At 40.8% G+C, this 12,235-nt stretch overlaps 1 protein-coding gene across 6 annotated transcripts in view; it reads left to right on the top strand.

Annotated features, from left to right (window-relative positions):
• The window catches only part of Btbd9 (BTB domain containing 9), a 432,359-nt gene that overhangs the window by 34,126 nt on the left and 385,998 nt on the right, over window positions 1–12,235 (top strand). For 2 of the 6 annotated variants that reach the window (XM_045155928.1, XM_045155924.1), the window contains exon 2: window positions 9,334–9,459. The exons of the other annotated variants lie outside the window; for them this stretch is intronic. The gene's annotated coding sequence lies outside the window, so the exon portion shown is untranslated. The remainder of the gene's footprint in view (window positions 1–9,333; window positions 9,460–12,235) is intronic. 6 annotated transcript variants of the gene reach the window in all.

Here is a 12,235-nt window from a genome sequence, read left to right as displayed (position 1 = left end):
ATTAGAGAGAAAAACGCAGAGAGAAAGAATAGGCATGCAAATCAACTCCAGATACATGTACCACCTTGGACAGCTGGCTTTACATGGTTGCTGGGGAATCAAACCTGTGTCATTTGGCTTTGCAGGCAAGTGCCATAACCACTAAGCCATCTGTCCAGTCCCACTTGTTTGAGTTTTATAAACCTTTTAAATGTGTTTTATTGTTAATGTATATCTCAAAATTCTTCTCTAAAATTTTTTGTTTGTTTTATATATTATTTATTTTTGTTTTAAGATAATCTCATGTAGTTCAGTCTGGCCTTAAACTTGCTATGTAGCTGAGGATGACCTTGAACTCCTAACCCTCCTATGTCTACCTCCCACAAGTTGGGATTGTATGAGTGCTGACTTATTTTATCTATAAAGCTAATATATAGTCCCTTTGTTTGCCCTTCTGGCTGCATTAGAATAAATCAGATATTACTAGTTGTGCTGAATTTAAACACTTGTTCTCCTGTATACCAGCCCATTAATTCTTCCAGTCAACAGCCAAACTTACTTAATTCTGAGTATAAGTAAAAATGACTATTACATATAAGACATACTCATTTTAAAATGTCTAAACATTATGGCAATATAAAAAAATCTATTGGATCAATTCTAGTTAACAATTTGCTTTATAATCCTATTTTTTAGTGTTTATATTTTACTTGCTTAAGTGATTTTCTTTTAAAAATATTGTATTTATTTATTTATTTGAGACAGAGAAAGAGAGAGAGAGGCAGGTAGAGAGAGAATGGGTACTCCAGGGCCTCCAGCCACTGCAAACAAACTTCAGACACGTGCACCACCTTGTGCATCTGGCTTATGTTGGTACTGGGTACTTGAACCTGGTCCTTAGGCTTTGCAGGCAAGCATCTTAAGCTAAGCCATCTCTCCAGCCCTTAAAGTTAATGATTTTATTTAAAAAATTTTTTTTAAAATTTTGTTTGTTTATTTATTTATTTATTTATTTGACAGCAATAGGCAGACAGACAGGGAGAAAGAGGCAGAGAGAGAGACAGAGAGACAATGGGCGCGCCAGGGCCTCCAGCCGCTGCAAACGAACTCTAGACGCGTGCGCCCCCTTGTGCATCTGGCTTACATGGGTCCTGGGGAATCAAGCCTCGAACCAGGTTCCTTAGGCTTCACAGGCAAGCCCATAATGGCTAAGCCATCTCTCCAGCCCTCAAATGATTTTTCTGTAGTACTGTTTTGTAGCATGCGTTTTTTGCATATAAATATATAAGATTTTTTTCAGTGTTTTTAGTATCTAATTTCCTTTAAATCATTTGTAATATTAAATAATGTTATTATTGATACTGACGTACCACTATTTGGTCAGTTTCTTTTTTTAAATATTTTATTTTTATTGATTTGAGAGCAACGGGGGGGGGGGGAGAGAATGGGCACGCCAGGGCCTCCAGCCACTGCAAACAAACTCCAGACGCGTGCGCCCCCTTGTGCATCTGGCTAACGTGGGTCCTGGGGAGCCAAGCCTCGAACCGGGGTCCTTAGGCTTCACAGGCAAGTGCTTAACCACTAAGCCATCTCTCCAGATCTGGTCAGTTTCTTCTACATTTAAGCTTTTCCAGTTTTTGCTGCTAAAAAAAGTACACAAGGGGCCGGAGAGATTTAAAATTCCTGGGTTAATTAGAATTAGGTTTCTCAGCTTGGCATACTTCCGAATAAGGCCTAGGGATAGAGCACTTGCCTAGCAGAATGGGGTTCTGGGTTTAATCTCTACCACCCAAGACAAGCAAAAAGACCTCTAGATAAATATAAAATATACACTCTTAATTTTCAAGTGTGTATATCTATTTGACAAAATATTTTACCAACTTTTATCCTACCAAAAATGTTTTGTTGGATTTCACCTTCTGAAGTTTCTATTACAATAGCACGTTCGGTTCACAATAAAAAATATAATATAAACATGTTTATGTTCATATAGTGATTTAGGAATAAATGCTTTCCCCCTAAGTGATATTGTCTCTGTTTATTTTTCTTCAATCCTCCTGTGGTGTTTAGAATTCTCTGTACATTTCTTTTGAGTTTTACCTAGATAGTTCATGTATTTTGGAATTAAAAATCTCAAATCTTGGACTGGAGAGATAGGCTTTGCAGGCAAGCACTTTAACCACTAAGCTAAGGACTTAGGTTCGACTCTCCAGGTTCTATGTAATCCAGACTCACAGTGACGCAAGTGTGCAGTGTTGCATATGCACCCAAGGGGGCACACATGTATGGAGTTTGATTGCAGTGGCTGGAAGTCCTAGTGTGTAAATTCTCTCCCTCCCTCCCCCCCTCCTCTCACATTAAAAAAAAAAAGGGCCAGTATGTTGGGCTTGCTTCAACAAAAAAGCTGCTAAAAAATTTCAGATCTTTTCTCTCATAATATCTGGCTAGTTGTTTTTGGCACAGAATGCTGTAGCTTTTCATATAATTGTTTTATATGGACACCTGAGTGAACCTCCCTAATTTTTTTTAGTATTCTCATGGATTTTTCATGTGGGCAGTTGTTCTCCACAAGTGATGGTTATTTTCCTGCTTCCTAATCCATTTAATTTGCTTTTTCAGTTGCATTTTTTTTTTTTGGTGCTGCAAGTCACTCATAGTGGTAGAACAGATGCCATCGTCTCGTCTCATGGGTCTCTGAACACTGCTCGTGCTCTGTTATCCAGGTGCTCACTCCAGTGAGGCTGTGGATGTGTGCATACCAAATAGCCTTGTCTTCCTAATCAGTTAAAGCTTTAAACAACTCACTTTATTGTATATTCTTTTTTTAAGTTTTTAAAATTTAATTTAATTTTTTTTATTTATTTGAGAGCGACAGACAGAGAAAGAGGCAGATAAAGAGAGAGAATGGGCGCGCCAGGGCCTCCAGCCACTGCAAATGAACTCCAGAGATGTGCGCCCCCTTGTATATCGATGGCTTACGTTGGTCCTGGGGAATCAGCCTCGAACCGGGGTCCTTAGGCAAGTGCTTAACTGCTAAGCCATCTCTCCAGCCCTAGAGTATATTCTTGAGGGGGGGGGAGAGGGAGAAAGAGAGAGGGAGGGGAGAAAGAGGCAGAGAGAGAGAATGGGCACAGCAGGGCCTTTCAGTCGCTGTGAACGAACTCCAGACATATGCGCCCCCTTGTGTGCATGTGTGACAGTGCACGACGCTTGCATCACTTTTGCATCTGGCTACGTGGAATCTGGAGAGTTACACAAGCATTCTTAGGCTTTGCAGGCAAGCATCTTAACCGCTAAGCCATCTTTCCAGCCCTTAATCAATTAAAACTTTTTATAAAGCTGGTAATCAATGTATCAAAAATATTTTAGCTTTTACTGAGTCTTTTTTTTCTTCTTTTTTTTTTTTTCTTTTCTGGTTTTTCGAGGTAGTTGTCTCACTCTAGCCCAGGCTGACCTGGAATTCACTATGTAGTCTCAGGGTGGCCTCGAACTCACTGCAATCCTCCTACCTCTGCCTCCCGAGTGCTGGGATTAAAGGTGTGCACCACCACGCCCAGCGATGTTAATTCTTTTTATCTTTTTAATGTGTTGACTTTCTTTGTTTACTTGTTGGTGTTGGACTCCAACCATTTTTTATGAATCCTTTTGCTTAATTGTTTCCCAGTAGTTTATGTAAGGGCTTTTCATTACTGTTATTTACGGGTCTGGTAACATTTTTTTTTTTTTTTTTTTTTTTTTGGTTTTTCAAGGTAGGGTCTCACTCTAACCCAGGCTGACCTGGAATTCACTATGGAGTCTCAGGGTGGCCTTGAACTCACAGCAATCCTCCTACCTCTGCCTCCCAAGTGCTGGGATTAAAGGCATGCGCCACCACGCCCGGCAACATCATTTTTAAAAAAATTTATTTATTAGAGACGGTGGGTGGGGAGGGGAGAGAAAGAGAGTGAGAATGGGTGCACCAGGGCCTCTAGCCACTGCAAATGAACTCCAGATGCATGTGCAACCATGTGCATCGGGCTCAGGTGGGACCTGGAGAATCCAACTGGGGTCCTTAGGCTTCACAGACAAGCGCCTTAACCGCTAAGCCATTTCTCCAGCTCTCTGGTAACATCTTAATGCCAAGATGATAATGATTTACTAAGATGAAGTATGCATAAGAATACTGTAAATGCATTAGAATGCTTTGATCCTTAAAATTTCAGAGCCTTGACCGTAATTCTGGTTGGATCTGACATATTGGGAAGTTAGGGGTTGGGAATACATTTGAGTCGAATAGGTTATTATCATAATTTTCAGCATCTTCTCTAGCTTTGGAGTGAAACAATTTTGGACAGTCATATCAAGTAGGTAACTGATTTTGCTTTCAGCACATCTGCTCATATTATTAGATCCTCTTGTTATTTCTGGAGCACAGCAGGAAAAAATGGGCAGAACAGTTCTGAGTGCTGTTTTGAGCAGATCTGCTTACAGAGCTGGTCCTTGTGTGCCACTCGCAGCACGGGCGTGGGGCTGACCGCTGAGAGCGCCGTGCCAGACGGAAGCAGGGCCACTGTGCACTCTGCTTCGGAGTCCATCGCAGGCAGGCTTGCCTGTGTGGGAAGCCCGCATTAAGCACTGCGGGGATTGGGTCTCTGAAAGCCTTCTGGGTGAAAACATTCCATCGGTGTTGTCCCAGGTGTTGGGGGAGTCACATTTGTGGCTCTGCTGGGAGAGGTCCCTGGGAAGCTTGTGCCTGCTTTTCCACAGTGTTTGCCCATGAACAACTTTCTCTCTGTGGTTTGATTTGTGAAATTATGCCAAACTGAACCCTAGCTGAGAGTGGTAACTGTGGGTTAGCTGTGTCCGTCCTCCTGGTGAGTCCCTGGATCCAGGACTATTAAAGAGACCGAGTAGCATTCAGCACATCCCTTTTTACAGCCACTGAAGTTTGTTTTACCACTACAGACTCAGCTGCAAAAACGTTCCTAACAATCTGTATTCTTGGAGAAAGGAATGAGAAATGCAGTAAACTGTGAAGTTATGGAGTAAATATATTTTATCTCCTCACTGTAGATTGAACCTTTATAATTTGAGTGAAATTCCTGCAGTGTTTTCAGCATCTCATGGGAGGTGATCTGGAGAGCACAGCCCAGTTAAGTTCCTGATGGCGTCCTACCTTTTGGTTGTGTCTGACTCACAGCAAGCTCTCAGCAAATGTTTTGCTTGTATGAACACAAGCACTAATTCCTGTTTTGTTTCGCTTTTGTATACCCTCCATTTAGGTAATGAAAATCAACTTTAAAAAATTCATAAAGTGAATGAAATGCTTTTTTCTTATTACTGTTTTAGATGGCTATAGAACAAAGGCTTCACTGTGGCTTTTTCATACACACATCATCATCTTTGTTCTGATCCACCTTCCTCCCCCCTCCCCCCCCCCCCGTCCTCCCCATCCTCCTCCTGGTGCTGTTCCCTTCTGCCTTCACACATTCCACTGCCCTTCCCGTTCCCTTTAGTTACCTCCCTTCTCTCTCACAGTCCCCTCTCTCCCTCCTTTCCTTCCCCCTTTTCTTTCTTTCTTTTGTTTTTTCAAGGTAGGGTTTCACTCTAGCTCAACCTGACCTGGAATTCACTATGTAGTCTCAAGGTAGCCTTGAACTCACGTTGATCCTCCTACCTCTGCCCACAAATGTTGGGATTAAAGGTGTGTGCCACCATGCCTGGCTCTTTTTTCTTTTTCTTTTTCTTTTTTTAGGAGAGAGAGAGAGAGAAATTGGCATATCAGGGCCTTAGCCACTGCAGTCGAACTCAAGACACTTGCTTCACCTAGTGCACGTGTATGAGCTAGCACTTGTGTCACCTTTGTGTGTCTGGCTTATGTGGGATCTGGAGAGAGATTGAACCTGAGTCCTTAGACTTCACAAGCAAGCATCTTAATTGCTAAGCCATCTCTCTGTCCCTCTTTTCTTTCTTTCTTTTTTTGGTTTTTCCATGTAAGGGTCTCACTCTAGCTCAGGCTGACCTGGAATTCACTATGTACTCTCAGGGTGGCCTTGAACTCACAGCGATCCTACTATCTCTGTCCCAAGTGCTGGGATTAAAGGCATGCACCACCATGCCTGGCACTCTTTCTCTTCTTCTTCTTCTTCTTCTTTTTTTTTTTTTTGAGGTAGGGTTTCACTGTAGTCCAGGCTGACCTGGAATTCACTATGTAGTCTCACGGTGGCCTTGAACTCATGGTGATCCTCCTGCCTCTGCCTCCCAAGTGCTGGGATTAAAGGAGTGTGCTACCATACCTGGCTACTCTTTCTTTTTTTAAAAAAATATTATTATTATTTTTTTTTATTTGAGAGAGAAAGGGAGAGAGAGGGGGAGAGAGAGAGAGAGAGGGAATGGGCACGCCAGGACCTCTAGCCACTGCAAATGAATTCCAGATTCATGTGCCAGCTTGTGCATCTGTCTTATATGGGTCCTAGAGAGTCAAATTTGTGTTCTTGGGCTTTGTAGACAAGCACCTTAACCACTAAGCCATCTCTCCAGCTCCTCATTGCTTTAATTTGGATTTCTCCAGTGGCTAAGAATGTTGAATGCTTTTTCAAATATTTATTGGCCACTTGTATTTTTTTGTGATTACTATTCAATTCATTAGCCCAGTTTTGAAAATATTATATTTTATATGTATTTAGATGTATGTATATATGCATAAGTATATATGTTTGTTTAAATATATGTATTTACAATATCTCTCCTACATTGTTTTCAGTAATGTACCTTTGTAGCAAATTTTGAAATGAGTAGATAAAATCCTCTAATTCTGTTATCCTTTGAAATGATTTTGAGTATTGTGGGATATCTGACTTTTTATTATTTATTCATTTAAAAAAATTATTTTTATTTATTTATTTGATAGTGACAGTCAGAGAGAAAAAGAGGCCGATAGATACAGAATGGGCACCAGGGCCTCTAGCTACTGCAAACAAACTCCAGACGCATGTATCACCTTGTGCATCTGGCTTACTTGGGTCCTGGGGAATCCAGCCTCAAACCAGGGTTCTTAGGCTTCACAGGCAAGCACTTAACTGCTAAGCCATCTCTCCAGCCCTATGCCTTTTTGTTGTTGTTGTTGTTGTTTTTTTGAGGTAGGGTCTCAATTTAGCTCAGGCTGACCTGGAATTCACTATGCTGTCTCAGGGTGGCCTTGAACTCACAGCGATCCTCCTACCTCTGCCTCCCGAGTGCTGGGATTAAAGGTGTGCACCACCACGCCTGGCTTCCAGTCCTATTTTAAAACTATTTTATTTATTGTTTATTTGCAAGGAGAGATAGAGGGAGAATATGAATGTATATGAATGGGTACACCAGGGCCTCTTGCCATTTCAAGCAAACTACAGATGCCATGTACCACTTTGCGCATTTGGCTTTACGTGGGTGCTGAGGAGTTGAACCTGGGCTGTCAGACATTGCAAATAGTGCTGAGCCACATCTCCTGCCCCTGCCTGACTTTTGATTTGATTTTTTGCTCTTTCTACTCATCAATACTTAGTGTTATTTTTTTGTTTATATCTATTATTAAATAGCTTCATACTCTATAGAATTCCAGGTCTTAAATTCATGTCTTTGATCTCATTTGAATTGTTTTTGTGCAGGGTGAGAGATACAGCTGTGAAAGGTGCAATGTAAGAATCTAGTTTCAGGCTGGGCATGGTGGTGCACACCTTTAATCCCAGCACTCGGGTGGCAGAGGTAGGAGGATCATCGTGAGTTCGAGGCCAGCCTGAGACTACACAGTGAATTCCAGGTCAACCTGGGGTAGAGCAAGACCCTACCTCAAAAAACAAAAACAACAACAAAAATCTAGTTTTCATCTCTCATGTGTAGATGTCCATTTCTCTCAGCCCCATTTGTTGAAGAGGCTTCCTTTTATTTTTTTCCTTCCCCAAGTGCTGGGATTAAAGGCATGCACCACAATGCCCGGCTTTTCCCCCCGATGTATACTTTTAATAACTGTGTCACAGACTATTGGAGATGAGGCACTGTGATATTGCCCGCTTGTTCTTTCTGCTTAGGGTTACTTTAGCTGTCTGCCATCTTCTGTGCTTCCATCCAAACTTTAGGATTTTTCTTTCTAGTTTGTAAAGAATTTCATTGGAATTTTGATGGGGATTACATTGACTCTTTAGATTGTTTTTGATAATAGAGACATTTTCTCAATACTGATTCTGTCTCTTCATGAGCTTGGGAGGTCTCTCCATCTTTTGTTTTTCTTTATTGGGGGGGGAGGGAGGGAGGGAGGGAGAGAGAAAGAGAGAGAGAGGGAGAGAATGGATGCACCAGGGCCTCCAGATGCTGCAAACGAACTCCAGACACGTGCACCACAATGTGCATCTGGCTTATGTGGGTCCTGGGGAATTGAATCTGGGTCCTTTGGGTTTGTAGGCAATCACCTTAACCACTAAGCCATTTCTCCAGCCCTTTCCATCCTTTAGTATCCACCTCAATTTCTTCTTTGCTGTCTTAACATTTTTCTAAGAAAGTAGAGGCACTTCACCTCCTTGGTTCGGGTTACGCTTAATGTTTTGCTTTCTTTTGTTTCTTTTCTTTTTTGGTTTTGTTAACTTTTTGATTTCTTTGAGGCTATAAGTAGGATTTTTTTTTTTTTCTGAGTTCTTTCTTGGCAAGTTTGTCATTTATACATAGAAAAACTACTGATTTTTTGTATTTTGATTTTGCATCCTGCTACTTTGCTTAAAGTGTTTATCGAATCTAATGTATTACTTTTCATAAAATAACTCTTATAGCTATCTATTACTGAGGTAACAAAGTTTTCTAAAAGGCAATAGCTTAAACAGATAAGCATTTTATAGTTCATCTAATTCTATAAGGTATTTGAATAGGACTCACTTGAGGTAGTTTGAATATAACATGTTCACCATAGCTTATGTGTTTGTGATTAAGCCTTGTCCTCAATCCCCAGGCTGGTGGGGCTTTGCTGGAGGAGGTGTGTTGCTTGGAGTGGGCCTTGGGATGTTACAGTCCAAGCCTCTCTTGCCAGAGCCAGCTCACTCTCACTGCTCCCTCCCAGCTAATGTGACAAGATGGGATACCCAGAGTCTGCTTTGCCATGCCATGATGAAACTTCCCCTTGAGACCATAAGCCAGACAAATCCTTCCCTTCTATATGCTACTTGGGTCTTGGCAATGAGAAGGTAACTGCCACAACCACCTGATGTATGTTGGAATTGTAATAACCTACCTTACCCGGCTGCTCAACTAGTGTGGTTCAGATGACAGAGAACATGTTGGAAGGACCTGACTGGGATTATATGTCTGGGGCCTTGGTTTTCTTTTCATCTAGGTTTCTTCTGTCTTTCTCAGGCCCTCTCCACATGGTCAAGGTAGCTGCTCAGGGTACTCAGTAGCATGGAAACAGGAGCTGTCAAGCTTTTTCTAAAGGGTGGAAGCTGTTGGTTCAAGTGATTTCAGCTGCAGCTCAGGTTCAAGGTGAGAAGGAAATAGGTTTCATGTCTCAGTAGAGAGGTGAATATGTATAAAGTAAAAGATAGCTACTCTCCACTCATTAATAATAGTGCCTTTGTATAAATGTTTCTGAGCTCTGTCCTCTTCATAAGCTTTAATATTACAAGATTTGTCATTTCTAAAATTAGCACATACATTGTGGCATTTTGTACATACTTTGTTTTCGTTGATGTCCTTCCGTCACTTCTCTCTGCCGTTCTCCTGCCAGCCCTCCCTGGCTTGGTGTCCTGTCACTCCCAGTTGTCCATTTGCACTCTCATGACACATTTCATTCTATGTTCTTTTTTTTTTTTCGAGGTAGGGCCTCACTTTAGCCCAGGCTGACCTGGAATTCACTATGGAGCCTCAGGGTGGCCTCAAACTTGCGGCGATCCTCCTACCTCTGCCTCCCGAGTGCTGGGATTAAAGGCGTGTGCCACCACGCCCGGCTTACGTTTTTATTTTATAGCTGCATGTCTTGATTTTATATGATCAGCCAAAGCAAAGAAATACTAAAAGGGAATGTGACAGAATTATAAAATGTAACTTGGAAATAAAATAATTTCCTGCCATAACCATGTCACTGTAGATGTGGAAATAACTCATATAACTGAGAAAGTTTGCAAAGGATGACACATATAGTTAATGGAAGAATAACATAAAGCTGGCAAAACAAGTCAACATGCAGTTTCACACCATGTGCTTTAGACATATTTTTCCAATTTTATCAGTTTTATCCAGTTTTAAGTTAAAACTCATAGTTTAAAATTAACTTGATGTGTGATTTCTAAAATCTGTAATACAAATGGGGTAGATCCAAACTACCATTTTTTAGATAAGCTTGTAGATAAGATTGAAAAAATCAGTTTTCTGCATATAAGCTGTGGCATTGATAATTTTGTTGGCATCATTTCCCTCTTGTAATAATAATCAAAATAGAATCTAAATTAGTTTTCATGTTGGTATTTTGTTTGTGAACTTGTGTGCTTAAGGAATGTGAACTACATAAGCTTTTAACCATAAAGAAACATCAGAAGCAGGCTAACTTTATAAAGAAAAGAGATTTTTTTCAAATATTTTATGCTAATTATTAATATTTTTTGTTTTTTCAAGGTAGGGTTTCACTCTAGCTCAGGCTGACCTGGAATTCACTTATGTAGTCTCAGGGTGGCCTTAAACTCAGAGCAATCCTCCTACCTCTGCCTCTGGTGTGCTGGGATTAAAGACATGTGCCACCACGCCCAGCTTATGTTTATTGCTATTATTAACAACACTTTTTATATGGCTACGTCATGTGTTGGTACCCTCTTCTCCCTTGTCCCTGCCCCCATTCTGTTGGGTATGCTCCTCAGTGGGGTTGCAGGTATTCTTTATGGGGTTGTGGTTTATGTGTTGTGGGAGCAGCCATCAGTTATTTTTTGGGGGAGGGAGTGAAGAAAGGAGAATTCTTTAGTTTATGGTTTGGAGGTTCAAGGGCATGATGCTGCCCTTGTCCGTGGACCTCATGGTAAATAGTATTAGAGTGGGGGGAAGACATGCAGGTGGAAGAAATCATCTTGAAACAGGAAGCCAGAGAGCTTGATGGGTCCAGGCATGTTCTTTTATAGTAGCTCTCTTGAGAGAACTTCCAAATTATCCTGGAGAACTACATAATCCCTTTGTCCTTAGGAACCTAAAGACTTTGCCTTTAATCCCATCACTCGAAGCTGAGGTAGGAGGATTGTTGTGAGTTTATGACCAGGCTCAGGCTATAAAGTGAGCTCCAGATCACAGTGAAACTCTACCTCAAAACCAGAAACACTTCTTGATGTGTCCCTGCATAGTTTCTTTTATATATATATATATATATATATATATATATATATATATATATATATATATATATATATACATACATATATATATATATATGTATATGTATATGTATATGTATATATATATATTTATTTATTTCCTACTAGGCCCGATAACTTGAAAGTTTCATACTATCTCACAATACCATCACTCTTGGGACCAAGGCTCCAGCACACGGACCCATGGCAAATAAATCACATCCAAACCACAGCATGTGCCTGCAGCAGCCTAAATCAGTGGCTCCGTTCCAGGCTGATCTTTAGAATCACTTCAGATTGGTGACTGCCTGGGCCCTGTTCCAGATCAATTAAAAAGAATGGCGTATGGGTGGGGCTGAAACATCTTATTTTCCTTTTTTTTTTTTTTTTTTTTTTTAAGCTCCCTGTGTGGTTCCAGTGTATGGCAGGCTTTTCGAGAATCACTGGTCTAATTAAAATTATTTCTATATGCCAATAAAAATTGTGTTTATTCCACACTAAGTGGCTATTTTCTGTTTCCAGCAATATTCAGTTTATGTTTCCACTTGGAAAAACATAATTAAAATGTAAATTTAGCAAAGTGAAATTATATGTATTGGGAAGTGGCGATCTGGAGAGCCCATTACGAGGGAGATTTACATACATAGTATTAATGCTCATGATGTGCCAGCTGATGAATTGTAAATGTCCCTTCTGAGCTAGTTAACTGGAAATCAGTCATTGTTCAGCAAGAATCATTTAGCGGTGATTTGAGTCTTGGTCATGACCTAGATGAAACATTGTGAGAATGTTACACCAGAGGATATGTTCCCTAGATAGAGGCATTGCACTCTTTCAGTGGAAGGAATCCGATTTGCTCAGTGTGTCATTACTGAAGTAATGGAGAGCGACGTGAGCATAACTGGTGAGAAGTGTGATTTTGCAGTCAG

Source organism: Jaculus jaculus, chromosome 8, assembly GCF_020740685.1.
Source record: "Jaculus jaculus isolate mJacJac1 chromosome 8, mJacJac1.mat.Y.cur, whole genome shotgun sequence".
Lineage (NCBI taxonomy): Eukaryota > Metazoa > Chordata > Mammalia > Rodentia > Dipodidae > Jaculus > Jaculus jaculus.
This window is presented reverse-complemented; position numbering and strand designations above follow the sequence as displayed.